At 51.8% G+C, this 27,474-nt stretch overlaps 1 protein-coding gene and 1 pseudogene across 1 annotated transcript in view; one reads left to right on the forward strand and one right to left on the reverse strand.

The window, feature by feature from the left end:
* Nucleotides 1-27,474, forward strand: part of CAMTA1 (calmodulin binding transcription activator 1) — an 888,226-nt gene that overhangs the window by 131,902 nt on the left and 728,850 nt on the right. The window lies entirely within an intron of this gene.
* LOC136138341 (protein FAM136A pseudogene) lies at nt 530-951 on the reverse strand (annotated as a pseudogene).

Below are 27,474 nucleotides of genomic sequence, written 5' to 3' on the forward strand. Positions count from 1 at the left end.
AAGACCACGCAAAACAAATCCCCAGAGGCCCCCTTTCCCCTTCTAAATTAGTGACCCTTCTGGATTTTGTTTTACTTCCAGTTTGTGGGAAATGTTGTAGTGATCTTTCTGGCAAACAGGAGGCTGGCAACGAACAGAAACAGCTCTCCTCACACCCCACCAGCTCATAGGCGGGTCAGGTGAACCTGCCAGCCTGCTGGTATCTGTGTACTAAGAGAATCTGGTACCTTGGAGGGCTCTGGTTTGGTGCAAGGGAGACTCCCTGTTGCCGGGATAAGCCCTGGCCACATGAAATTCAGCCTCACAGAAACTCTCCTGTGCTATCTCTGACCCAAATTTTAGCACCAGTTTTTTTCACTTTCTAGGATTCACACACAAAGAACCAGTGTCCAGAGGCAAGTGACATAGGCCTTAAACTTGCTGCCATCCTTAATTTCCTCATTCATAAACTTTCCTTGGAAAACCCAAATCCCCGTTCCTCTTTTTAAATAGATTCCTGCCTTCAGCCCCGATGGCCAGTAGCAGACAGCTATTTCCCAATGGACGAGAGAGACTCTTTCATCTTCTTGGTCTTGGTTGGGATGAGGTTCACGTGGCCATCCACACACTTGGTCACGCAACTCTCCAGCTGCCGCTTCACCTGAAGCTCTTTTCTCCCCGCATCTATTGAATCTCTGGCTTTGTCGTTGCAGTGTATAGTGTATAGTGCACAGGGCCAGGCGGTCCTGGAACTTCTCCAACTCGCAGGTCACCAGGGCCTGGGCTTGAGCCAGAGGTGCACGGCAGCGCTCAATGCACTGGTGCACTTGCTGCATGGATGCCTGGCCGTCCTCACAACAGCCGGTGCTGCACCGGAACGTGAGGCCCTGCATCTTCCGGATGTTCTCTCTCCAGACTCTTCACCACAGAGTCCACCGCCTCCTGCACCCGGAGCTGCTGCAGCTCTGCCATGGCGACCCCGCGCAGCTCCCTGCCGCGCCGGCGCCCACATGCTCACCAGCTTTTTATCTTAATTTACGAGCCTGCTGTAGCACCAGTGAAGACATACTGTACTGCCTGGGGAAAAAAACACAGCCGAATGCTAATTCTGTACGATTCAAAGGCACGCCTTTGGCTGGAGCTGCTTCAGAAATAAGAAAAGTAGGAGACACAGCCCTGCTCGGGCTTGCTGGACTTGTCAGGGAGCCTCGTCCTGGCCGTCTCCTATTGGCCTTGGGCTTCATTAAGCCTTCTGATTTATTTTTGTAGTCACTATCACTATTTTTTGAAAAAAAAAAAGCTGCCTTAATGGAAACTTTTAAAATCCAGGAGCTTTGGATTCCTCTACTTTGTCAGGCAAAAGTGGATTCATTTAGGTAGTTTTATCCACAAAAATGCACATATTTATGAAGGTTTCAAAAATTAGATTTTTCACTTCTTTTACTCCAGGAACCTAAAAACCAGACTTGGAAGATAATTTTTGTAGTGGGGTGTGTGCATTCAGTCAACTAGGAAATGTAGCAGTTTTCGAAGGTCTCAGAATTTCTGCATCTCATAATTCCTTTGTCCGGTCCTCTTGGGGACTTGCTCCTGAGTTCTTTTCCTGCCCAGCCTCCTGATTCGGAGGTGAGGTGTCCATGTGACTGCAGTTTGAGAAGTTTCACAAGAAGGTGAGGAGTGGCCAGAGGAGGGGGGATGGGGAGAATAGAGCTGAGCGAGCCTTGCTTTTCAAGATGGGGGAGCCCAGCACAGCCTGAATGGAGAGGGAGGGCTGGACTTTCTTTGCTGGAGGCAGGTCCACGGGCCTGAGGAGGTGGTGTGCCGTGGAGGGTGTGAGGGCCCACGTGGTGAATGAGCCAGAGGCCATGGGCCTCTGGCCTTCCCCTGCAGCAGCTGTGGCCACTGGCATGGTGGGAGACGCTGGTCTGGGGAGGAGGATAGAGTCAGTGATGGTCACGGTCGCTGAGGAAGCGAACAGGCAGCCCTGCTGCTGACCAAGCCTTTCTCTGAGGTCGGGGTCTGGAGGCGGGGTAGCCCTCCACCTTACAAACAAGAGTCTGGTCCCAGCATCATGCCACTCCCAGATGCCGGCGTGGGACCGATGCCCCCCTCCCCACCCCGGTCTGTGGCCAGTTGCTCTCTGGTGGGTCCCTCACGCTGGATGTGGGCAGTGGAGCCCCCAAGTCTCCAGGGCATGTCCTGTGAACGCCTTCCTGTTCCCAGGCCCAGCTGCCTCGGAGGTGACCACGCTGCCTGGGAAGGGGTCGAGAAGGGGGCCGGGGTACACAGTGTGTCTGCGTTCTTCCTCTGTGCTTTCTCCTGCCACCGGGTGGGAATCCCCAGGACAGTAGAAATCTCCGGGTGTCTCCCTGGCTGGGGCTCCCCCACCTGTCAGCACAGAGCCAGGCCTTTCCCAGGCATCGCAAAGTAGAAAGCGCATCTGTTTTCCAAGAAAGGACGCTGAGAGAGATGGCCAAATTGAGTTAGGAGTGCCAGGAATCCAGACCCACGAGTTCCTGTAAGGCCCGCCTTACCTCTGAATTACAGCTGCTTTCCGCGTTTCTGCAGGGAAACCGAGCCGCTCTCCCCGTGGCATTTACAACGGCTTGATTTACAGGCCCGCATGATCGCTGCACACTGCACATCCATTCTCTCTCCGTCTTTAAACTTTTAAGCCTTTGCCTTATGAATGAGGCGACTGATTTTCTAGGTTCCCTGGGCTTTTTATATGAGGTCTTTTTCTTTCTTCTCTGCTGGTTTCTTCGTGAACATGTTCTGAACACCTACTCTGTGCAAGACCTGTGACGGGCTCCCCAGGGGTCCAGAAACGAACTTGTCAGAGTTCTGGGCCTCAAGGACTTTGCATTGAAGGGCGGGTGGGAGGGAAGATGCCCAACATGCAGAGAGGTTCCCTACTCGGTGTCCCCACTGAGCAACCCTGTAACGGACGCTTATTCTGCGCTGACGCCGTGTGAAGTGCTCGGGCCTAGTGCTGATGGCCAGGACCGACGAGGACCCCGAGCTCACCCCGTGGGGAGGGGGCGGTGTGTCAGGGGGTAGGAGGACAGGATCACAGACCACTCCTGGAGCCCGCAGCAAAGCCTGTGTGCTCTGGTGGGGCGGTCAGGGATGGTTTCTCTGAGTGCGATGGCTAAGCTGAGCAGGAGGTCGCAGGTGAAGGGGGCGGGGGAGAGGGAATTGTTCCAGGCAGGCGGAGTTGCCCCGTGAAGATGTGGCATCCAGAGAGAGCACAGCGTGTCCGAGAAACCGCCCGAAGTCCAGAGAGTGTGCAGCGTGGAGCGAGGCAGAGGTCGGGGTGCTGGAGCTGTCTCCGCCCCAGGCGGAGCGGAGCCCCGACGGCGGTGGCCAGCGTGTGTGACGAGCCTGGGGAGACACCGGGGGGCCCGGGTCGGGCGGCTGATGCGATTTCTGTTGCTCGGAGGAAGGGCCACGGTGGCAAGACCGTAAGTGAGGAAAACTGTTCAGAGACCCTGAACTTGCTGTCATTAATCTCAGTGACAACTGGGCCAGAGTGGGAGAGAAGTGACAGGTTCGAGACATTGTTAAGGAGAGGACTCTGTAGGACTTGGTCATCAGTCCGACCTGGAGGGTGAGGGCCGGAGGGGAGCCAGCACAGCTCCAGGGCTTCTGTCTTGGCCTGCCGGGCTGGAGGAGGTCGCGTTCACTGCCACGTGGGACCCCGGGGTGTACGGAAGCCTGCGGTTTGAGGCCCCTAGGAGACAGCCGCGGGCAGTAGGATCTGTGAGTGTAACGCTCAGAATCAAGGAGGGCCTGGGAAATACAGCTTCGGGAGTCAGCAGCAGCTACAGCCCGGGGAGTAGATAGAAACCCCCAAGGGGCGCAGTGGAGTGAGAGGGAAGGAGAGCCTCAGGGAGCCCCCCAGAGACACAGCATTTAAGGGGAGACAGGGGGAGAACCGCCAAGCAGTAGCAGCGAGGCCTTCTCAAGGGGAACGTTTGCACGCCTTCTTTGGTGCAGGACAATGGCAGGACCTCAGAGACCCTGGGGCCCTGGGCGAAGACGCGGGTCACTGGACCAAGTGGCCCAGCAGGACCACAGCAGAGAAGCAGGGAGGAGCTCGGTCTGCCTGGGACCTAGGTTGGTGGGGCTGCGTCAGACCCAGCACCTGGGGGCCCAGACCCCCTGAGCCCCTGGGCCCTGCTTCCCTGCCTCTAACTTTCCTGCTGTGGCGAAGGCCTTCCCAGCTCCTCTTTGCAAAGAATTATGCACTTCTTCTTGACTGGAGCTCATGGAGCAGCCCTGACGCCGAAGAGAGAAAACATGTTTGAGGAAGAGGAGCCTTTCCCCCAGTCCTGAACCGGCCGCTTCTGGATGAGAAGACTGCTTTTTTAATCTAAAAGAACTTTACATTTACGCTTGACTGAAGTACAGGCCACATTTGTCCTGGAAGCCACTGGGAAGCCGGGGTTTGGGTAATCTATGCGAGGCCCCTTAGCTGCCCTGCATCCATCATCCCAAGTGACAGAATTTACATCATTAATCATTGGTGGCAATGGAAAAGTCATTGGAATAGAATGTTGTCACAGGATAAATATCTCCCAATTGCATATAAATGTCTCGGCTTTACTGTACTGTTTGTGCTCGAGAAATACCGTGGTGGCTTCAAAATGGTATTTATGTGGCATCAGGAGGCCATCAACACCAGTCTGTCCTGCCCACACCCTCTCCCAAGGAAGCCTGGACTCCCCCCAGGGGCCTCAGCCTGGGGCCACCGCACACCTGGATTTGGGCAAAGGGAGGGATGCTGCCGGCTCCCGGGTGCTTTAGGGTGGCCGATGCCGTGAGGGTTAGAAAACGCTCCAGCCCAGTAATCCTGCCGTGACACCCTGGTCCTCGTCCCACGGCTAGAGGGATTTGCACCTTCCCTCTCCATGGCCACAGACCCTTTGATGCAGGGGAGAAAAGGATGTGAACCTGGCCGGGTTGCAAGGCCAGAGGGCCAGATGCTTCCAGGCGGCTTCACCGTTTCAGAAATCAAGCCCACAGCGTTTTTCTGGCTGGCGTCTCTCTGTTCCGTGACCTGAAAACACGCTGTTTTTGGAAAGTGCAGATCTGCTGACAGACACCCTTTTCTGGAGGTTTGTGTGTTTCTCTGTGGGGCGAGCCGCCCTGCCTCGGATGGGCCAGATGCTGCTGGAGAAGGCGCTGGGCTTAGGAAGCGAGGCCCTTTTTGCTGGGATTTGAAGGAATTCTTTCTGCTTGAGCCTCAGGCTCTTCGTCCACTCAGGGTTCCTGGAGCCCTGCAGGGCCCGGTGGGAGGAGTGGGCACCCCCAGAAGCGGGGTGGGCACGCCAGGGGCCTGAGGTAGGGGGCTGCCTCGGGTGGAAGGGCTTGCAGGCCTGTTAAGGACCGACTCTGTGTGACCAACGAGCTGTGTTAAACCGGAGCCAGGTGTCTGAGCTGATAAGCCGGGGCAGGGCTTTGTGGAGTATATTTGGCGGGAGGAGAGGTAGCTCCCCTTTTCTGTAGGGAATTTCGTAAATCATGGCCTATCAGATATGGAAGTGATCTGAGGCCAGGTGGATCCCCGACTTTGGATGTCACAGACTGGTCAAATTTTAAAAGTTTTAATTTGACCAAGTGAGGCCATTAAAAGTCAGAGGCCAGCTACTATATCATCATTTCATAAGCGGAAGAATATTCTAATACCAGCAATATAAGAGGGACATAATTTCAATATAAAGAGTATTTCTCAAACGGAATAAATTTAGCTTTATGAAGAATTTGTTCCATTATACCTGTTTTGTTTTGATTTTTCTTTTGTCTCTCGTTTTTTTAAAATCGAGAGAAAAGTCCGGCAAAAATCTGTTCCTGGTCCCCAGTCCCCTCATTTCAGGCGAGCGAAAGGAGGGAAGGTGTCTGGCCAGAGCCCCATGGCCAGCAAGGCTTGTGTATCGTTCCAGCTAATTCTGGCATCATAACAAGTCACCTCAGGCTTCGCAGAATCCTTTATTATTATCACCTCTCCTGGTTCTGGGGGCGGCTGGGCCAGGCCAGGGGCCCTCACTCGGGGTCCCAGTGCTGCCGAGTCGTCCGGAGGGCCCCTCACTCCGTGTCTGGGAAGACGCAAACCACTGGCGGCAGAGCAGCGGGGGGCTCCTTGGGCCTCCCTCCTTCTGTGTGGTCTCCACGGCAGCGGCAGGACAGCCAGACTTCTCACGTGGGCCCTAGAGGTGCGAGTCCTGACAGGGAACCCAGGGGAAGCTGTGTTGCCTTCACGAAGTCACATAGCATCGCTTCTGTGAGCTTGTATTCAAGGACGGGGGGATTACTTGCCCTTCTTGTTGGGAGAAATGCCAAAGGGTTGGCTGACATGCTCTAAAGCCACCCCATGGCTTCCAAGTTCCCCTGAGCGCCAGGTTTTAATCTGGGGTGCTGGGACCTTAGATCCCCCCTCCCCTTACCTGTTCCAGGAACAAGTCTGGTGGAGGATAAAGCAGGTGGCTCTCTGGTGATGGGGGGCTGTTTCCGCTTGCCGGTCGCTGCTTGCACTTCTCTGAAGTAGTAAAAAATTCATAGATAAGGTAGATTCCATCAAATAAGTATCAGTTAAGCTCTTTGATGATCATAAGCGAGATGATGAATTAAAAAGTTAATCTAGAGAAATAACTGGTAAAGAACAGAGACTTTGGGAATACAGCGTAAACTCGCGGAACTCCAAGCGCTCGCTCTTTATAAGAAGGCAGCCTGCAGCCCTGCTTGAGCACCTGCCGTGTGCAGAGGTGTGGGGGATGCGAGCCTGAGGCCCTGAGTATCCGTGATCAGGTTGGGGGCCTCCTCGTGTCACCGTGTCGGGACCAGAGCGTGGACAGGGATGACAGCAGACCCTTATTAAATCCCTCTGCTCGGGGTGGGCTCGTGGGCTGCTGGCTTTCAGCTCTGCAGCTCCCCGTCCGGGAGGTCTGTAAGGGCTTGCAGGGAGGTGAGGAGGGATAGCAGGCCACCCCAGGGCCATGTGGCCAGGCCCTGTGGGGACGCCCACAGCCCAGCCCCCAGCACGGGGCCAGCAACCTGTTCAAGCCGCACCGGGTGAAGTGCGAGCAGGTGGGGCAGGGAGATAGGTTTCCACCAGCCTGGGGAGGGTCCCGCGTGGTTGCTCTCCGTGGGGATGAGCTGCCCAGACGGGGGGTTTAGGGTCAGCTGGGGCAGGAAGTCCATGTCCGTCACCGTTTCCTAGTTACTGGACACCAGGTGATCCCCCCGGCCCCGCCCGGGTCTGGCCCAGTGTCCTGCCTCCACGGGGACCCCGGCTCCCATGAAAGCCTTCCGGGGTGTCCCTGGCCTCCGCCCCACGAGCTGTGTGTCTGTTCGTGTGTCTCCCTGCTTGGGTGGCAGGCACCCCAGAGACCTCCGTCCTTTGAAGCCTCAGGGGGGAACCTTCTTGTTTGCTCAGGGTGACAGGCGCCGTCCCCAGGAGGTCCTGCAGAGCTGCCCCACCATGTACCCGCCCCCCGCATCCCCTGCGACTCCTGGGGAAACAGCGGGGAAGGCTTTGCGTTTCTGCCCAGCCCGCAGCCCCTCTGAGACCTCTCTTCCACCAGCGCCAGGCGAAGCATGGGGGCCGTGGATGAGTTCCCGGGGAAGCTGGCCAGACGCCTACCCCTGGGCCTGCGGAGGTGCCAGCACCCAGCACAGAGCAGTGGATGGACAGACACACTTAACCTTCCCCACGGACTGCCCAGAGGCCTCGTTCTTTCCCTCTGAATCACTGAGACCTGCTGGGTTGGTGGGTAATTGTTTCATACTACAGCTCTTGCCAAAAGGAGGGGGAAAAACAGTTCCCCAAGGTATGGAAGTCATCAGAAACAAGGACCCCCTCCGAGGCCATCACGCAAGCTGGTTTGCAGCTTCACAGATGAAGGGGCAACTGGGGTACGTTCCCGCGTAGAAACGAGATGGAGGCTGACAGGATCAGAAACAGCGCTGGGAGCACAGGCCAGCCAGGCCCGCCTGTCACCTCCTCGTTCATTTCATAGAGTTGACTTACCACATGCCAGGTTCCAGGAATGGGTGTACAAGTAGTGAACCCAAGGGGCGACGTCCCCCTTCTGGAACTTTCCTACTAGCTGGGGAGACAGATGGTGGGGACACAGGAGCTGCTGGGGAGGAGGCAGGTCAAGGAAGGCCTGGCCGAGCCCCATGACCTTGAGCAGGGCTGCTGGAGCCGAGAGTCAGGCCTGGGGCGTGGGCTCGCCAGAGGCACCCGCTGCCACCCTGGCCCTCGGGAGTGCGGGGTGGTAACCGGGGGCCTGGCCTCTCCCTCCTTTGCCTCCTGGGTGTCGACGCTGCTTTTCTGATCTGGTGCCTGTGAGGAGGAAATATATATTTAGACTCTTCTGTACTTTCCGTGGTAACAGTCGCTTTATTCCTGGTGAAGAATGAGGAAAATGGGTCAGCTGTATTTACTAAGAAGCGTGTTCCAGCTCCTTTTCCGAGGCTATTTATAAACTTTAAAAAATGTGAGCTAAGTTTTTTGCATCTTACTGGAAGCCAGAGTGCCTATGAATACCCTTTCTATTACTATACCGGGAATCTAGCACTTCGGATTTGAAACAAGTCAACTGGGGCAGATAGAAATCTTGCAAACAGTGATTTTGATGCGCTCTGGCAGGATGGGTTTGCCTCGTTGGTCGGATTTCTCTGGGCGTTTTCTTCGTGAGACCTGGTCTAGCTTTCCTGGGTGTGGCGAGTGGACCACACAGTCTGATCCTGGCCCCACTGGGCCCTCGGGGGCTGCAGGTCCCTGGGGTGGCGGGTGCCCGAAGCCTGGTGACTTGGGGAATTTTGGAATCGCTCATCCATCCTTTGGGGCAACGGGGCCGTGGGCCGCTCCACGGTGGGCCCTGCTGGCTCAGCCCAGGGCTCACCTTCACTCACGTCCTCCGTCTCTGACGCCTCGGCCCGTGTGTTGCAGGGTCACCGGTCCACTTACATTGTGCCCCGTGTACGCACAGAAAACGTAGCTTCTCTCCTTCTCTCCACGTGGCCTGACCTTGCTTTCGAGAGCGCAGGGCTGGGCTCCTAGATTTTAGGTCCACTCTGGGAGTGTAGTCGAATGGCTTGTATCAGCCCCTGAGGGAACCCCTCTCTGCCTGGATGTTTTGGGTCCCTGTTCAGTCTTTCGGAGCGCCCCTCCCCCGCTTCCCCCTGCCCCTTGGGGTTTGGGGAGGGGTGTGTGCTCGTGGCCTGGTGGTGGCTGAGGGAGGGGTCCCTGCACTCCACGGGTGGCTCCGTGGGTGCTGCTTGCAGAAAGGCTGGACGGATGAGCCCCAGGAACCACCGGCCCATCTGGCCTCTGGGGAGGCAGCCCCGGAGGTGGAGCTGGTCCACTTTTATCTTCCCAGCGTTCCAAGGCCCCTTCCAAAGCGGCCTCCGCATCTTGACCATCAGAGGCCTCCGCCTTCCCGCCTTCTCCCACCGAGGCGCTGGGGCCCGCAGGTCATGGGGCACTAAGCCACCCGCTGGGGGTGTCTGTCCACCAGGGGGCAGGTCTTGGGGGGGGCTCCTCCCCTCACTGCCTTAACGGCTGCAGGGGCCTTATTTCCTCTCTGTGCCCCTGCCTTCTAGGGGTGTCACATCCATAATAAAGGTAATAATGATAATAAGAATGATCAACAGTCACCACTCGCTGATCACTTCCTCCATGCCCAGCAGAGTTCCGCACCCTCCTGTGTAGGGGCTGCTTCCTCTTCAAGGCAAAGAGGGTTATTAGCGGATGAAACCAGTTGTTCCAAAGTCAGTTGCGCAGAACAGTACCCGGCAGCCTGAGTGTGAGCTCCGGGCGGTCCGCCGTCCATGATTGCTCTCCGTCTCGTCCATCTACCTGCTCCAGAGCAGAAGTTTCCAAACTTCCTTGGTTCTTGGCACCCCGAGTGCCTCAGTGATTTTCTTTTTTTTTTTTATGGCATCCCTAGAATACTTAACGGTTCCGTTAAGAATACTTAACAGTTCCGTTTATTAAGCAGTTAGATCCAAAAGCCTTAATAAATATTTGTGTCCTAACAACAGCTGCTTGAAAATATCAAGCAGCTATTTTTTTAAATTTCATTTATTTATTTCATTTTTTCATTTCATTTTATTTCATTTTTTTAATTTCATTCTTAAATTACCCAGTTACTTACTAATGGGATATGTGTGACCATCGGGGACTGGACAGCTTTTCAAATCCCGGAGTTAGATTGGGTGCCGCCAACCCCACTTCCTGTTGCATCCGGATTTTTTCCAGGTCCTTCTCATCTCAGCAATCACTGAAAACTCAGCTTCCCAGTGACGTGATGTCCTCAAAAGGCTCGTAGGCTCATCTCACGGTGAAACTGTTATTCCAGCGGTGTCTGACAGGGGTCTGACAGATATTTAGTATTGCTTGTTTCCCTCCATAACTTAAAACATCCTGTGGTCTCTTGAGTTCTCGGAGGCTCTCCGGGGTGCCTGGGTGCACAGTTTGGGAACCGTGTTCCCAGGGCCTTTGGTTCCTCCTTGGTACCCAGGAAGCAGATCATTGACCCTCAGGTCTCAGACTCCTGGTACCCATCTGGGGGGTGGTGCGTGCGGGAGAGATGACAAGGGTCTCGTGCCCACCTCCATCCTCCCTCTCGGCCCCTCCCCAGTCTCTCGGGATGGGAAGGGGTGTTCCCTGCGCTCCCCCCCCCCCTGCATTTCATTCTCCTCCTGCCTGGGCATCAGCCAAGGGCTGAGGGTACGGAGGGGCATCTTCTCCACACTCGAGGAAGAACCCAGGCCCCGGATTCAGAAAACCCTGCCTCTGAACAAAATGCTCTCCGATCTGCGGCCACGCTGCTTACACTAACAAAAATCATGCCAGCCGTTCACAGCTGAGAATTCCCTTTGTTGTTTTGGTGGGTAACGTGTCCTCTCCTCTGCCTGAAGTACTGAAATCCGTTGCTTCAACGGGCAGGGAGCTCCCCAAACCACTCGGTTTACAAGACAGCGAGTCTGAAAAGACTTCTAAAATGCTGTGCTCACTCTGCAAGCATCAGAGGAGGAACCAGGTGTCTGTACCTTCCTGTTCAGCAGGTGCGAATGTCTTAGGCCGATGGTCGACCAGGTGGGCAGGGCTGCATCTTATTAAACAGGTTCTTCACCCCAGGTCCTCTGTGCTATTCCTGCTCTCACACAGCCCCTCCTCTTTACCTTTACTCCCACCTGCCTTCCCCATCTTAACCCTCCCAGGGAAGAGTTGATTACCTCCGTCTCCCCTGGGAAGATGCCCCTGCCTGCCTTGTTCCCAGACAGGCCCTTCCCTGCCGTTCCAGCTGCGGCCACTGCACCCTCCCTCCTTCGCCTGGGTCGGTTCCAAGATCTCACCCGGCTCATTGGCACTCGGGCGGGACCTTTGCTCTTGCCGTCGCCTCCATCTGGCCTCTCTGTCTTCAGCCGCTCCCATGCTGCCACAGCTTATTTTGGTCTCACTTTAAATGTTGCTTCCCAAAAAGGCCGTCCGTGAGACCCCGTCTAAAGGAGGCCCCCAGCCCCTCTGTTCAGCCCCCATGGCTCAGCCCCGGCAGAGACCCCGTCTGCATCGTGCTGTTTTCTCGGCACCCAGCGCTTTCTCAGAGCAGGGAATTTTTTTAACAGGAGGGACGTTCAGGGTCGTCAACTTTGAATTTTGCCAAGTAAGACTTTGAAAAATTCCAGCGACCATATATCATCGGCGTTTCAGAACAGAAAAGTTGGAAGGACATAATCTCCGGATGAAGGACAGTTCTTCAGATGAAATCAATTTGGCTTTATTGGGAACGTGTTGCATTGGCCCTTCTCTCATCTCGAGGAGGATGGATGGAAACCCTCACAACACGACATGAGTCTGTCAGTGAGCGCTTTGGGGACTCCGTGGTCACCCTCCCAAGGCCGTCCTTGTTTCGTTCTCGTGAGTTTGTCCCCTTCACTCAGCTGTGAGCTTCTGGTGGGGGGACCACACTGTAGACTTAAGTTGTCTTTGCTGGGCTTCACATGCCCGTGTTGGTCTCTGGATGCTTCCAGATCTGTCCAGATGCCCTCTCCTGTAGCTTCGAGCCGGCCTCACCTCCCCTTGCACCTTGGTGACTTGTCATCATCCATCCACACGCCTGTCCCCCTGGTGGAGAGCCGGTGCCCAGACAGGGTCCAGGGCTCCCTCCGTTTTGTTCCGCGGGGCTGGCACCCGCGTTCCTCACTGTGCTGTGCGCTGCTTCGATCCGCCGAAGACAAACCCTCAGCCAGTGGTGACCGCGGACAAGTCCGTGACAGAGACCACCCTCAGGCCACAGCGCAGGGTATGCGACACGGAGCTGTCTGTCTCTCCAATACGGAATTTAGTTTCTACTTCAATCCTTCCTTCCACCAGGACGCAGAAACATAATCTCATTTAATTCTGGGGTTTCTCAGCACGTGTAAAGCTGCCCCTAAACCACCACTGGGTTTGTCGGTGTGTGAGGGGCAGGTGGCGGGAGGGGTCTGGCCCTCAGTTACTGCCATTTCCTCAGGTTCCTGGCTGCCACCCCGTATGGGTCACTGCTCTGCCCCCCTGTCCCCTGGCCTCTCCAGGGCCAGGTTTCCTCAGCTGCTTTATGCCCCTCTTGGGGGCTGAGGGACCCTTTTGCTGCACTGGCCCCCCCAGCAGCCCTCTCTGTTCTCTGGGGCATAGGGTGCATGCCGTTACGTGGCACCACGTAAGGAAGAAGACCCCTGCTGGGGACGATGGGCCTCTCTGGGGTCCTCATGTCACCTGTCACCAGGGCGGGAGCAGGTGGGACCACGCCCCACATGGCTTTGATTCTTCTGCTCTCTGTTCCACGCACCAGCCCTTGCCTGGGGCAGAGATGCCCTCCGTCTGATTCGCATAAAAGGCTACAGGAAGCGGGGGCCAAGAGAAACCTCTGTTCACACCTCCCACCTGTGAACCTGCTGCAGCTGAAGGTCCTGGTCGGGGCTTTTGCGGGGAGACTTCTAGGCTGTCTGAGGAAGGAGGGAGGGTGCGGGCTGAGCACCCATAGGGAGCTTGTTCAAAGGGGGTGTGGGCTAGTACCTACTGGAGCTGTCGAGTGTTCTAGATTATTTGTTCATTTGTGTATTTGCATTTGCTTAAAACTTTCACTTTAGAAGTAATACATGTTTAATGAGGAAAAGTAAGGAGAGACAGAAAAACAAGTAGAATCAGTCATTTATCTCAGCACCTGGATTTATCTTTACATCTCGGTGGGTGTCTCTGAGATGGGTTAGTCATAAAAGCAGTGATAATTATAGCACCAAATGTGGCTCTTGCATTCAGTGCTTACCATGCCTCCTTCTAAGAATCACACAGATATTAATTGATTGAATCATAACAGCCCTGTAGGGTGGATACGACTGTTATCCTCATTTTACAGAGGAGGACGCAGAGGCACAAAGTGTTTGTGTGATTTGTCTGAAGTCAGTCCGCTGGGGAGCCTGGCGGCGCGCTCTCACTGCACACTTGCACACATGGTACGAACTTATGGCCAAGATACACAACAGTGATGCACCCACCAGTCAGGGTTCTTGTCCCAGTTTCTTTCAGGAGAAGAACCATATTTTCCTCTGTGTCCTCAGGGCTCGGAACACCAATTTACTGACTGACCGACTGAATGAATGAATGATGACTGACTGACTGACCGACTGAACGAATGAATGAATGAATTCTGATGCGCGCTTTTCCTCCACGAGTCACGGGCAAATTACTGTTCCTCCTGTTGGCTCCTTTCTTTCCCTTCCCTGCTCACAGCACGCACACATCCTGGGGGCCTCCTCACACAGCTCCAGGGGCCCCCTTCACCTTTTTAGTCTTTATCTAAAAATAGCGTCATCGAGGCATCATCGACATATGATAATCTGCACATATTTAAAACGTACACCTTGGTGGGTTTTGACATCGTCACCAGATCAGGAGAATGAAATGCCCAGCCCCCCCAGAAGTGTCCTGGACCCCTTTGTAATTCCTTACTCCAGGTCCGCCCCGCCTCCTTCCCTGGCACTGCTGTTCTGCTTTCCATCACCATAGTTAGTTTGCATTTCCTAGAGTGTTATATAGAAATGGAATCATACAGTCTGCACCCTTTTTTCCGTCTGCCTTCTTTCACTCCACACAATTATTTGGCGGCTCATCCATGTTGCAGGTGTCAGTTCATTTCTTTTTATCGAAGAGCAGTGTTCCACTGTGTGGATAGGAGGTGATTTGTCCATTCACCTGTTGATGGACCTTTGGGTCGCTTCCAGCTTTTGACTATTACAAATAAAGCTGATACGAACATTCGTGTGCAAGTCTCTGTGTGGTCGTATGCTTTCTCTTCTCTTGGGTAAACACCTAAAAGTGGAAAGCCCGGATCATGTGGAAGGTGCCAAACTGCTTTCCAAAGCAGCTGTACCACGCTACATTCCAACCGGCAGCAGGGCATGAGAGTCCCAGTTCCCTCACATCCTTGCCAACACTTTGTATGGTCATTCGCTTTCTTTTTATTATTTTTTTAGATTTATGTTATTGAAGTATAGTTGATTTACAATGCTGTGTTCATTTCTACTGTACAGTGAAGTGATTCAGTTTTTTATATATATATATATATATATATATATATATACACACACATTCTTTTTCCTATTCTTCTCCATTATGGTTTACCACAGGCTATTGACTATAGCTCCCTGGGCTCTACAGTAGGACCTTGTTGTTTATCCATCTTATATGTAACAGTTTGCATCTGCTAACCTCAGACTCCCACACTCCCCCTTCCCCCCTCCGGCCCCCCCCCCCCACCCCGGCCCCCTGGCGACCACGAGTCTGTTCTCTGTGTCTGCGAGTCTGCTTCCGTTTTGGATTCGCTTTAATTTTAGCCATTCCGGTAGGTGGTTGGTGGCACCTGGTCGTGGTTTTAATCTGCATTTCCTTAATAACTAATGATGTTCACACACTTAATTGCCACCCCTGTGTCTTCTTGGTGAAATATCTGTTCAGATCTTTTGTCCATTTCCAAAAAATTGGGTTACCTGTGTTTTTAATTATTGGGTTTTGAGAGTTCTTTATATATAGTCTAGAAAAAGTCCTTTAGCAGATATAGGCTTTACAGAGATTTTCTTCGAGTCTGTGACTTCTCTTCTCGTAACGGTATCTTTTGAAGAACAGAAATTAATTTTGATGAAGTCCAATTTATGGATCATTTTGTTTTCATAGCTCATGCTTTTGGTGTTGTATTGAAGCAATCTTTGCCTAACCCAGGGCCACAGATATTTTCTCCTGTGTTTTCTTACCAAAATTTTATACATTTAAACTTAGGTCTGTAAGCCACTTTGAGTTCATTTTTGTATATGGGGTGAGGTATGGGGTGAGGTTCATTTTTCTTGTTTTTTGCATGTGGATGTCCGGTTATTCCAGCACTATTTGTTGGAAAGCCTCCCGCTTCTCCACTGAGTTGCCTTTTGCTGCTTTATGGAAAGTCATTCGTTCACAGGTATGAGGGTCTGTTTCTGGACCCTGTTCTATTTCAGTGATCGGTTGTCTGTCTTCACGCCAAATCCACTGACTTGACTGCGATAGCTTTATAATAAATCTTAAAACCCTTAGAATCAGGCTTCCCTGGTGGCCCAGTGGTTGAGAGTCCGCCTGCCGATGCAGGGGACACGGGTTCGTGCCCCGCTCCGGGAGGATCCCACATGCCGTGGAGCGGCTGGGCCCATGAACCATGACCGCTGAGCCTGCGCGTCCGGAGCCTGTGCTCCGCAACGGGAGAGGCCACAACAGTGAGAGGCCCGCGTACCGGAAAAAAAAAAAAAAAAAAAAAATCCTTAGAATCAAAGCCGTGTTAACTCTCCATTCTTCTCTTTCAGAGCATTTTGGCAGCTCTGGGTCCTTTGTGCTTCTGTATGGATTTTAGAATTGGCTCCCTTTTCTAAAACAAAGCGTGCTGGGATCGTGATTGGGATCCAGCCTCACACTGTATTCTCTGTGGGTTCCCTCCTCCGGAGTCGTCACCTGGTTCCCCCTACACGGGGCAGCTCTGGGGTCAAATGAGTGGCTTGGTGGGAAACCACCTCAGTTAGTAGGAGGAGAGGGTGTTAGTATTTATAAAGTGTTTTCAGAGACACTTTGCATTGACCTTAGGGTGTCAAGATGTGATTTTTGTTGTTGTTATTGAGCTGGGGGGGTCTCTGCTGAGGAATGCAGACCTGACAGATTCCTAGATGCTTGTGGAAGCTTCCATCACTTGTGGTCCTGGGTCAGTCCCGGCAAGGAAACCGCTCTTCCTTTTGCAAAGTACACGTGGAGCTTTAATCCGCCCGGGTGGCCTGCCAGAGGTTCCACAGGTGTGAACGCCTGCCGACCTGGGTGGAGCCACAGGTGACCCTGCGAGTGGGCACTGGGCAAGGATTTCCTTCTAGAACATTCCTTTGAGGAGGAAGGAGGAGACTCGGTAACTGCAGCCCTGCCTGGCTGGCCATGTCTCCGTGTGTTCCTGGCCTTAACATGTGCGTGGAACCCCTCACCTCCTTCCAGGGGTGGTGTGTGGCCCGCAGGAGCTGCCCGAAGCCCTGCGGCAGGTGCCCCGTTCCCTCCGCTTTCCTGGGCCAGCTCTTCAGGGAAGGTGTTCTGGAGGGGCCGTGTGGTCAGAGAGGAGGGAAAGGCTTCGAGGAAGCTCTGATGGGTCATTTCAGTGGGCTTTCCCGAGGACTGTGCAGTAGGCGCTGCCCCTGGGGTGAAGGAGCTGTTAAACTGTTGAAATAAAAAGTCATCCAAACTCCTTGGGCCAATCGAAAGCACTTAACTCACACGACAGGCAGTGAAGGCAGCAGATTTCCCTGCAGTGTGTTATGGGGGCCGGGGGGGAAAGGCTGTTGGGAAATTGAAAGAACAGAGGGAAAGTTTTAAAATACTGGAATCTACCTAGTCAATAATACATTAAATTTGGGATTCATAAAAAGTAATAGCGGTGAAAATCTCCCCAAATAAGTTCTTACTCTAGAATGGGATGACAGGTCTCCTGGAGCACTGATTATCCCATAGGTGTGGTATTCTGAAATACAACCTGGGGCATATATATTGTCAAATAATAAAGTATTATGAAACCAATCAGCTGTGAGCTCCCCACTTGGCAGTTTGGAAGTAAAACCCTTTTTCCTTTGCAAGACCAAGTGACTCTTAATTCCCCCCGGGAGATTTCATGTTAAAATGTGTTCACTGCCAGCTGACAAAAGAGGCGAGTCCAGATTTATTACCCTGGCACCTGCAGCAAAAAAAAAAAAAAATGACGGATGATGAAAATATATTTAATTATCATTCCACGCCACATCCCTGCCTGCTCCAGTCACAGGGCTGCAGCTGTTGGCGCACACTTTATTTTAAAGTCAATGTGCTTATCTGGAGCGAAGGCTGCTAGCTCTGAGTAAATTGACTTGTGGGAGGAAAGGGTGGCGATCTTCTCTAGCCCCGGCCGAACCAATGCAGATTTGTATTCTGTGCACCTGCTTTAATTGTCTAATCCGCCCCACATCATATCAGCTCTGGGATTTGGCTTTTGTAAAGAAAACATTTGCAAGAAGTAAACTTTTCCATGGCCTTTCTCAGTGGAAATGAATGATTTTCCTTCCTAGACTGTGAAGCTGAAGGTGGATATGCTCATGTTTCTGGGGAAGTGTCTCAGACAGGAGGAGCCCTAGAGAGGCCCTGGCTGGACCCTCTTCTTCACCAGATGAGGACAGAGTCCAGAGGGCAGGCGCCGGGGCTCCCATGGTGGGAAGTCTGGGACTGGAGCCCTGGCCTCCTGGCTCCCGGGCAGCCCCTGTGTTCTTATGACTTGTGTCTGTGAGAGGTCCAGCCGTTTGGAGTGATGAGCCCAAGCCTAGAGGATGAGCCACAGAGCTGCTCTCCTGTTTGTCTTATGTTGGAGCCTTCTGGACAGTGAAACCCCGGGAAGGGCAGCAGCGCTCCGACTTGGGTGAAATGCGTCAGATTTCGTGGAGTGCAGGTCGGGGGGAATCTGGCTTGGCCGTCCGGAGCGTGTACCATTAACCTGTACCTAAGATGATGCAATTTTCAGCAAGAAAATCCCAGATAATAGGCAGTACATAATGTGGCAATATTCCGGCTGTATCTATTCTTAACAGGAGAAGCCACTCAGTGTTTTGTATATGGTGGGATTTAGTACAAAGTGATGGAATTTCCACTGAAAGTAAAATACAATAACTGGATTAGCAGTTGGGAGAGATGACGCTGAGAGTTTCTGACGGTGCCTTGTGTTGCCGGTGGCTGGAGGTGGATGCCCGTGGAGGGGGGCAGGAGGGGATGAGGTTTCTGTGAATGTGAGCTGGCACGGGGAGGGGCTCATTTCCTCTGACCTTCTCTTTGACGAGTAAGGATGCCAGATTGCATCTGCTGAGCCTGCAGGACCTGAGGCTTGCGGGAGGAAGGAGAGTTCTGTCTTATGGATTTGGGCTGTGAGCAGAGTTCTTGGCCACCAAGCTTTCCACGTATTGATCACCTTTCGTCTGTAAACCAGAGAGAGTCCATCGTCATTACCGCCGTCTCTCCCATCATCGTCACCATCACCGTATTCCTCCTCTTCTTCACCGTCACTTATTATGTGCCAGGCCCTTGGCTGAGTCTTTTAAATTTGTCATCTCCTGTAATCCCACGAGGTAGATATTATTCTGCTTATTTTACAGTTGAGAAAACTAAAGTTTAGGTAAGTGACAGAGCTAGGACTTGAAGCCAGACCCTGGAGCCCATTCCCTCAATTATACTTTTTCACTTAGGAAATTTAAACATATAGATTTAACTTTATAGGTTAAAGGAAGGAAAGAGAAAGCCAACTCTGTCCTTTTTAAGAAAAAAGTTTGAGGACATCAACAATTTTGAGCTTGAAGACTGATGCTTGGGGATTTCTGTTCCTGTGTGGCTGACAGCCCCTCAGCTCTGGGAGAAGCCTGGTGTGTGTCGGGGGGCAAAGCTGTGAGGGTACCTGGAGGAGGTGCTGGGGGTCCTGGCCCCAGGACTCCCCAGGGAGAGTCACAGCCTGCAGCAGGGAGCCCCAGTGGGAAGGGAGCCTCTGCTCCATCCTGGCAGTGCTGGAGCCGTTGCCCCTGGAGTCGGACAGGGACGGGGCCCTTTGGTGGCTTGTCTGGCAGGCCTGGGCACAGACACTCAACCACGCTGTCCTCCCAGGTCTCCTACGTGGTCTCTGCCCTCCCTCACAAGCCGCACTGTCCCCGGTGTGTGTTGGTCCTGTTGGCGTCGCTTGTTTTCTTGTGATAAGTCAGAGCAAGTGGGGCCGTGCTGAGTGGCCCGCACTCTGATCCCCCTCTGCCCTGGCCACACGGCCTCCAGGAGGCCTGACCTTTGTCTCTCTGGTCTCCCGTGACTCCTCTGGCACCCAGCGGCCGGCCCATCGGGGGCTCTGGGTTTGACGCTTGACTGTCGTGTAGGCTGAGCGGGATTGTGACTCCATCTTCCGGGCTGAGCTGCCTGGACACGTGACAGGGTGGCAGCCCCCAGAGCACGGGGACATCCTGCACTCCCGTCTGCTGCCCACAGCTGCTCCCTCACAGCAGGATCTCGGGGTTTACACCCGCTCCCCACGACCACAGAGCCAGACCGATCTGTGTCTCAGAGACCAGCTCTCGGCCGATACTAGTTATGTGTCCGCTGTAGGCCCGGCGCCGGGCACCCAAGGCTCAGGGGACTCAGGGGGTCGTGATGGCTCACAGGGCTGCACCCACATTCACGCTGTCGTCACCAGACCCTGGGCCAGCGGGACTTGCGGCCATGGCCAGAGGAGCAGACGTCTTCCACGTGGATTGTATCAAAGGTCGAGGAGACGGGCCACGTCATGACTGGCTCATCAGGGTAACTATGGACAAGAAAGTAATGCCGATTTTATTTCCAAGTGAGGCTGATGACTCTCTTTACCACATTAATTTTTATTAAGCATTTTATGTATTATTCCATAACCACAGAGTATGCAGAGACAGTTTAGAACACATTATGGGTTGTGCGTTTGGTAATTACCATATGGCCTCAGTCCAGAATGTAGAAAAGAAAGTAAACATGATTGTTTTCCAGTAGAAGGGAATCACCATGGTGATGTGTGGACAGGCCTTGGAACCAGCGGCACTGCCCACAGTCTGGGCTCACGAGCCAGTGCCACCCCGTCCTCGGGACAGTGGCGACGCCCGACCCTGTGGGGCAGCCTCCTGGCCCCTCGTCTCGGGCTGCAGGGCTTCTGCTCAGCCCCGTTCCCTCCCCCGGCCTCTGCTGCCAGCACCCTTTTCTACTCCATCACTGGACACATCACACAGGTCCTCCTTGCTGCTCAGGTGTCCCCTCAGGGAAGCCTTCCTTCCTGCCCAAAGCAAGTAACCCCGGTCACTCCTGATCACAGTGCAAGGTCTGTTTTCATCATGGCATTGATTTACCTGGAGGGCTTTTGCTTAGCGTTTGTCTCCTCGCTGCCTCGAGCTCCACGAGATCAGGGGCCTTATCTGTCCATCCCAGCATCTCTAGTAACTAGCCCACCCACAGCGCCTCGTAGGCCTGCAACAAATATTTATTGGATGAATGAATGTCTGCTCCCCTGGACCGTGATGTCCCCAGGAGCAGCGCCAAGCATCCTGGTGCCTCTGCCTGCATCTCTGTGGAGCCTTAAACAGTCCAGCCGGGAGGCTGGGACAGAGCATCTGTCGGGGAACCGGTGCCGGGCTAGGGGCTGTGGATTGTTTTCTGGGGAGCCAGGAGCCTGAAACGAATAACCATCCAGGGACTCCAGGAGCGGTAGAATCAGGGGTGCGATGGTGTGACGTGGGTCATAGCAGGGAGGACGGAGAAGGCCCGTGTCCACTCGGCAGGTGTCATCATCGCCTTTATCTCCGTCTTGGTCATCATCATCGCCTATTTCTTCCTGTGCCGGGCCAGGCCAGCACGAGCCCCACCTGTTCGTGGCATCCTCAGTCTCCTGACAGGTGGGCGGGGATAGTCTCCTACCCCGGAGGAGCCCACCAGCCAGTAAGTGTGGGGCAGGGGAGGACTTGGGACCCTCTCCTCCCTTCACCTGCCGCTGCCCCTCTGGGCACACCCCAGGGGGCATCTCACAACTGTAGGGGAGTCCCAGCAGGGCTCCTAAGTCAGCTTCAGTGTTGTCCACGGGTGCTGGGGGCCGGAATGCTCGAAGCCGCAGCACACCGTCAGGAGACCCTGCTGCCTGGGATCTCACAGGTTCCCAGCTCTCCAGCAGCTCTTCCCTGATCCCAGGCCCTCCAGGGTCAGACGCTAGTGTGTCCTTTTGACATCGAGGAAGCTGGGATCTGGAGAGCACAGAGCCTTGATGTCATCATGTGTCTCCCGACCCTGACGCACAGATTTGGGTGTAAGTGCTTCGTGTTGGAGGCGACCCCCTCAGGGGTCAATGAGCAGTTAGCACTGTGGGCTCAGAGACAGCTAGAGCACACCGCAAAGTGGCCCCGGTGGAGGGGGGGGACGGAGCCGGGGCATCGATACGCCAGCCCCTGAGAGCAGTGGTCAAATGCTCAGAGTGGTCTGTGGGTGACCTCAGGCCAGGTGGAGGCCGTACAGGAGGGCTGGACTGCCCTGTAACCTTGCCGAGCCAGGCAGTTCCTGGGATGGGCCAGAAGCCAGGTGTGGCCTCTCAGAGCTCTTTCCCAGGACTCCAGAAGGAGAGGTGGGAGGCCTGAGTCTTGATAAATTCAGCCACCAGAGTCTGAAAACCAGGGGAGTCCAGCTGGCCTTGCTGGGGCAGCATGGCTGGGGGTGCGCGTGGGGCTGTGTTGCCGTCACAGTGGGGGAGCCTTGCCCGTGGGGTTCAGCGTGGGAACCTGTGCCCTTAGTGGTTCCATGGGCTGCACGCAGGCCTGCCTCCATGCCCCCATTCTCTTCTCACCATTCTTTTCTTTAAAGAAATCTCATTTTACAAATGGTTTCCTGCACATTACAAGTGCTGTTCGCAGCGCTTAACCCTGTTTCATAATTGGCCCATACAATATTCTGTTCAGAATTCTGTTCAGATTTTTTAATCAACGATGGCAAGTTGCCCCAGCAATTTAAATAAAAAGTATATAAATGAATTTAGTATTTTAATATTACAATGACATTAGCCTTATATATGTACTTAGCAATTTCATGCAGTATTATAATTTCATAAAATAGTCCTCTTCATTTGGCCGGCGGATAAACCCTGGAGTTAAAACCATGGGCTTTTTGTGCAACCAGCAGAGAAGGGAGAGAGCTCAGAAGGAGGAGGACAACGTGCAGGCCAGGCCGTCCCCTCCTTGGTGATTCCACTGCACCTGTGCTGGGAGGTGGGAATTCAGCCGGTGGCCTTGGGCAACCCTGACTCAGCGGTGCTGCCGCCACTGCACACCTGGGCAGCCTGTCGCGCGTGCCTGGAGCGGGTGGGGGGAGCACGAGATGGTGCCTCGGGGCAGAATGAGAGCATCGATGCAGGGAGGGCCAGCCCTGCCAGCTTCCAGTCATTTCTGAGGGCCTCCTACTACTGTGCTGGGAATTGTACCGACCACTCTGCGGGTGTTAGCCCTCCTCAAGGTCACAGTGACCTGCCCGTGGCTGATGCAGTGGACGGTCCTCATGTCCCTTGATGGCCAGCAGCATCTAATACGGCTGATCCCTCCTCCTCTCTGGAGTGGTCCACTTGGCTTCTGGGACGCCATGGTTTCCTGGTTTCCTGCCACCTCCGTCTCCTCTGGAGGCCTCAGGGCTCGGCTGTGGTCCCCTTCTCTCCCGCTGAGTCCCTTGGGGCTGCTGCACTCTGGAAAGTTACTGCCCCTGAGGTCAAGGGAAAGAGGTTATGGGGCGTCATCGGAGGGTGGGGAAGTGCCAGAAACAGGTGGTGGACGCCGCTGCCCACCAGCCTCCTACCTCATCTCCCACCTCTGCCCTCGCCTCCCTTCAGTCCCCTCCCGGCTTGGCCGCCAGAGTGATTCCTTTTTTCTTTTAAATTATTTATAATTGTGGTAATTGCAATACACATACCATAAAATTGACCATTTTAGCCATTTTAAGTGTGTAGTTCAGTGGCATTAAGTGCATTCCCACTGTGGTTCAGCCATCACCACCGTCCGTTTCCAGAATTCTTTTCATCTTGCAAAACGGAAACTCTGTCTCCATTAAACACTAACTTCCTGCTTCTCCCTCCTCCAGCTCCTGGCACCCACCATCCACTTCCTTTCTCTACGATTTTGACCCCTCTGAGCACCTCACGCGAGTGGAATCATATAGTACTTGTCCTTCTGCAACTGACTTATTTCACTGAGTGTGACGTCTTCAAGGTTCATCCACATTGTAGCTTGTGGCAGAATTTCCTTCTTTTTAAGGCTGATTAACATTCCATTGTGTGGATGGACCACATTTTGCCTGTCCATTCATCTGTCCACGGACACTTGGGTTGCTTCTACCCTTTGGCTCTTGTGAATGACGTTCTCTGAATGTGGGTGCACAGATACAGAGTGATTCTTTAAAACACAAGTCAGACTACCCTGTGACCCAGCAATCCCACTCCTGGGTGTATATTTGAGAAAAACCAAAACACTAATTTGAAAAGATACATGCACTCCAGTGTTCATGGCAACACTGTTTACAATAGCCAAGATATGGAAGCAACCTAAGCGTCCATCAGCAGATGAGTGGATAGAGAAGATGTGGTGTATATATATACAATGGAATATTACTCAGCCATAAAAAAGGGAAAATTTTGCCATTTGCAACAACATGGATGGACTTGGAGGGTTTTATGCTAAGTGAAATAATTCAGACAGAGAAAGACATACGCTATATGATATCCCTTTTACGTGGACTCTAAAAATACAAGAACCTAGTGAATATGACAAAAAAGAAACAGACTCACAGATACAGAGAACAAACCTGTGGTTACCAGTGGGGAGAGGGAAACGGGGAGGGGCAGTGTAGGGGTAGGGGAGTGGAAGGTACAAACTACTATGTATAAAATAAGCCACAAGGATATATTGTACAACACAGGGAATATACCCAATATTTTATAATAACTATAAATGGACCTATAACCTTTAAAAATGTTGAATCACTATACTGTTCACCTAAAGAAATATTGTACATCTAGAGACTGTCATACAGAGTGAAGTAAGTCAGAAAGAGAAAAACAAACATCGTATATTAACGCATATATGTGGAATCTAGAAAAATGGTACAGATGAACCGGTTTGCAAGGCAGAAATAGAGACACAGATGTAGAGAACAAACGTATGGACACCAAGGGAGGAAAGTGGTGGGGGGATGAATTGGGAGATTGGGATTGACATATATACACTAATATGTATAAAACGGATAACTAATAAGAACCTGCTGTATAAAAAATGAAAAGAAAATATTGTTCATCAGCTATACTTAAAGAAAAAAAACAACACAAAAAAACCACACGTCAGACCACACGGCGTTTTAGTTCCCTTGGTGGAGAAGCCTGCGGCCACACGATGCCACACTGCCTCATTTACCACTGCCTTCTACTCGTCACTCCCCTGCGGCCACGCCGAGCTGGGCTCACCCCTGCTTCCGGTACAGGCACAGGCACAGGCTGTGCCCTCTGTGTCCTCCGCCCGGACGCCCTTCCCTGAGGGCTTTCTCCCTCACCTCCCTTAGGTCCTTGTTTGGGTGTTACACCTGCCCTGATCACCCCAGTTGACGTTGTGTCATCCCGCCTCCTCTGCACTTCCAATCCTCCCGACCTGGTTCTCCTTCTCAAAATATTAGCACTGATCACTTTCTAGCATGATATATAATTTACTTTTGCATTATGTGGATTATCTGTCTTCTACTCTTAGAGGGCAGAAATCTTTTCTGTTTTGTTCACTGATGTTTCCTGAGCACCTAGAAGAGTGCTTGGTATGTAATAGGTACTCAGTAAATATGTGTTGAATGAATACATGATTCTCTTTCTGTAGCAGCTTTGTTATAATTCCTGCAGCATATGATTCACCCATTAAAGCACACAGTTCAGTGGGTTTAGTATATTCACTGAGTTGTGCTCCCATCAGCACAGCCAATTTTGGAGCATTTCCATAACCCTCCAAAGAAACCCTTTAGCTGTCGCTCCCCAATCTCTCTAGCCCTAGGCAACCGCTAATCTGTTTTCTGTCTCTATAGATTACTGTCTTCTGGACATTTCATATAAACGGGATCAAATAATAGGTGGTCTTTTGTGTCTGGCTTCTTTCCCTTAGCGCAGTGTTTCCAAGGTTCATCCATATTGTAGCAGGTATCAGTACTTCATTCGTTTCTGTACTGCTGGATAATATTCCACTGTATAGATATATCATATTTTGTTTATCCATTCATTACCTGATGGACATTTGGTTTGTTTCTACTTTTTGGCTGTTACGAATAATGCTGCCGTGACCATTCATGCACAATCCCTTTTGTGTGGACATATATTTTGATTTCTCTTAGGTGTATACCTAGGAGTGGAATTGCTGGGACATATGGAAACTTTACTTTTAACCTTTTGAGGAACTGCTAGATTGTTTTCCAAAGTGGCTGCACTATTTTACGTTCCTCCCAGCTGTATATGAGAATTTTAATTTCCCTGCATCTTCACCAACATTATCTTTCTCTTTGATTATAGCAATCCAAAATGGGTGTGAGGTGGTGTCTCATGTGGTTTTTTAAAAAATTTTTTTCTCACGTGGTTTTGATTTGCATTTCCCTGGTGACTAATGATTTTGAGACTCTTCCATTTGCATATTTGTATATATCTCCGTTTGCTTATTTTTTTTTGGAGAAATGTCAGTTCACCTTCTTCGCCCATTTTAAAATTATCTGTCTTTTTATTATTGTTGTTGTAAGAGTTTCTAAATATATTCTAGATGCAAGTTGCCCATGATTTGAAACATTCTCTCCTATTCTGTGGGTTGCCTTTTCACTTTCTTGATCTGTTCCTTGAAGCGTAAAAGTTTTACATTTTGATGAAGTCCAGTTTATTTTTCTTTGATCGCTTGTGCTTTTGATGTCACACGTAAGAAGCCATTGCCAAATACAAACTCATGAAAATTTATCCCTATGTTTTCTTTTACGAGTTTTATCGTTTTCACTCTTACATTTAGGTCTATGACCCATTTTGAGTTATTTTTTTATACGGTGTGAAGTAGGGGTCCAACTTCATTCTTCTGTGGATTTCCAGTTGTCCCAGCACTGTTTGTTAAAAAGACAATTCTCCCCCTATTAAATGGTCTTGACATCCTTGTTGAAAATCAGTTGACCTGGGACTTCCCTGGAGGTCCAGTGGTTAAGACTTTGCGCTTCCACTGCAGGGGGCATGGGTTTGATCCCTGGTCAAGGAACTTAGAGCCCTCACGGTGTGTGGCATGGCCAAAAAAATAAAGAAAGAAAGAAAGAAAGAAAGAAAATCAGTTGACCATAAATGTGAGGGTTTATTTCTGAACGCTCTGTTCTATTCCGTTGATCTATATATCTGTCCTTACGTCAGTACCACACTGTCTTGATTATTGTAGCTCTGTAGTAAATTTTGAAATTGGGAAGTGGGAGGCCTCCAATTTGTTCTACTAAAGATTGTTTGGCTATTCTAGGTCCCTTGTATTTCCATATGAATTTTAGAATCAGCTTGTCAGTTTCTGCAAAGAAGCCAGCTAGATAGAGATTGTGTTGAATTTGTAGATCAGTGTGGAGGAATATTGTCATCTTAGCACTATTAAGCCTTCTAATCCATGAGCAGGGGATGTCTTTCCATTTATTTAGATCTTAAATTTCTTTTAACAGTGTTTTGTAGTTTTCAGAGTATAGGTTTTGCACTACTTTTGTTAAATGTATTCCTAAGTATTTTATCCCTTTGATGCTATTACAAGTGGAATTGTTTTCTTAATTTCATTTTTGGACTTATCATTGCAAGTGTATACAAATTGATTTTTGTATATTGATCTTGTATCCTGCAACCTTGCTAAGTTTGTTTATTAGTTCTAGCAGGGGTGTGTGTGTGTGTGTGTGTGTGTGTGTGTGTGTGTGTGTGTATTCCTCAGGATTTTCTATGTATGAGATCATCTCATCTGTGAATAAAGATAGTTTTATTTCTTCCTTTCCAATCTGGATACCTTTTATTTATTTTCTTGCTTAATTTCCCTGACTAGAACCTCAAGTACAATGTTGAATCGAAGGAATAAATGAATTTTAATTAATCCTCACATCATCCCAGTAAAGTAATTATAGTTTTTTGTTTTTGGTTTTTTTCCTTTTTTGCAGTACGAGGGCGTCTCACTGTTGTGGCCTCTCCCGTTGCGGAGCACAGGCTCCGGACGCACAGGCTCAGCGGCCATGGCTCACGGGCCCAGCCGCTCCGCGGCATGTGGGATCTTCCCAGACCGGGGCACGAACCCGTGTACCCTAGCATCGGCAGGCGGACTCTCAACCACTGCGCCACCAGGGAAGCCCAGTAATTATAGTTTTTA

The sequence above is a fragment of the Phocoena phocoena genome, chromosome 1 (assembly GCF_963924675.1).
Source record: "Phocoena phocoena chromosome 1, mPhoPho1.1, whole genome shotgun sequence".
NCBI classification, from domain to species: domain Eukaryota; kingdom Metazoa; phylum Chordata; class Mammalia; order Artiodactyla; family Phocoenidae; genus Phocoena; species Phocoena phocoena.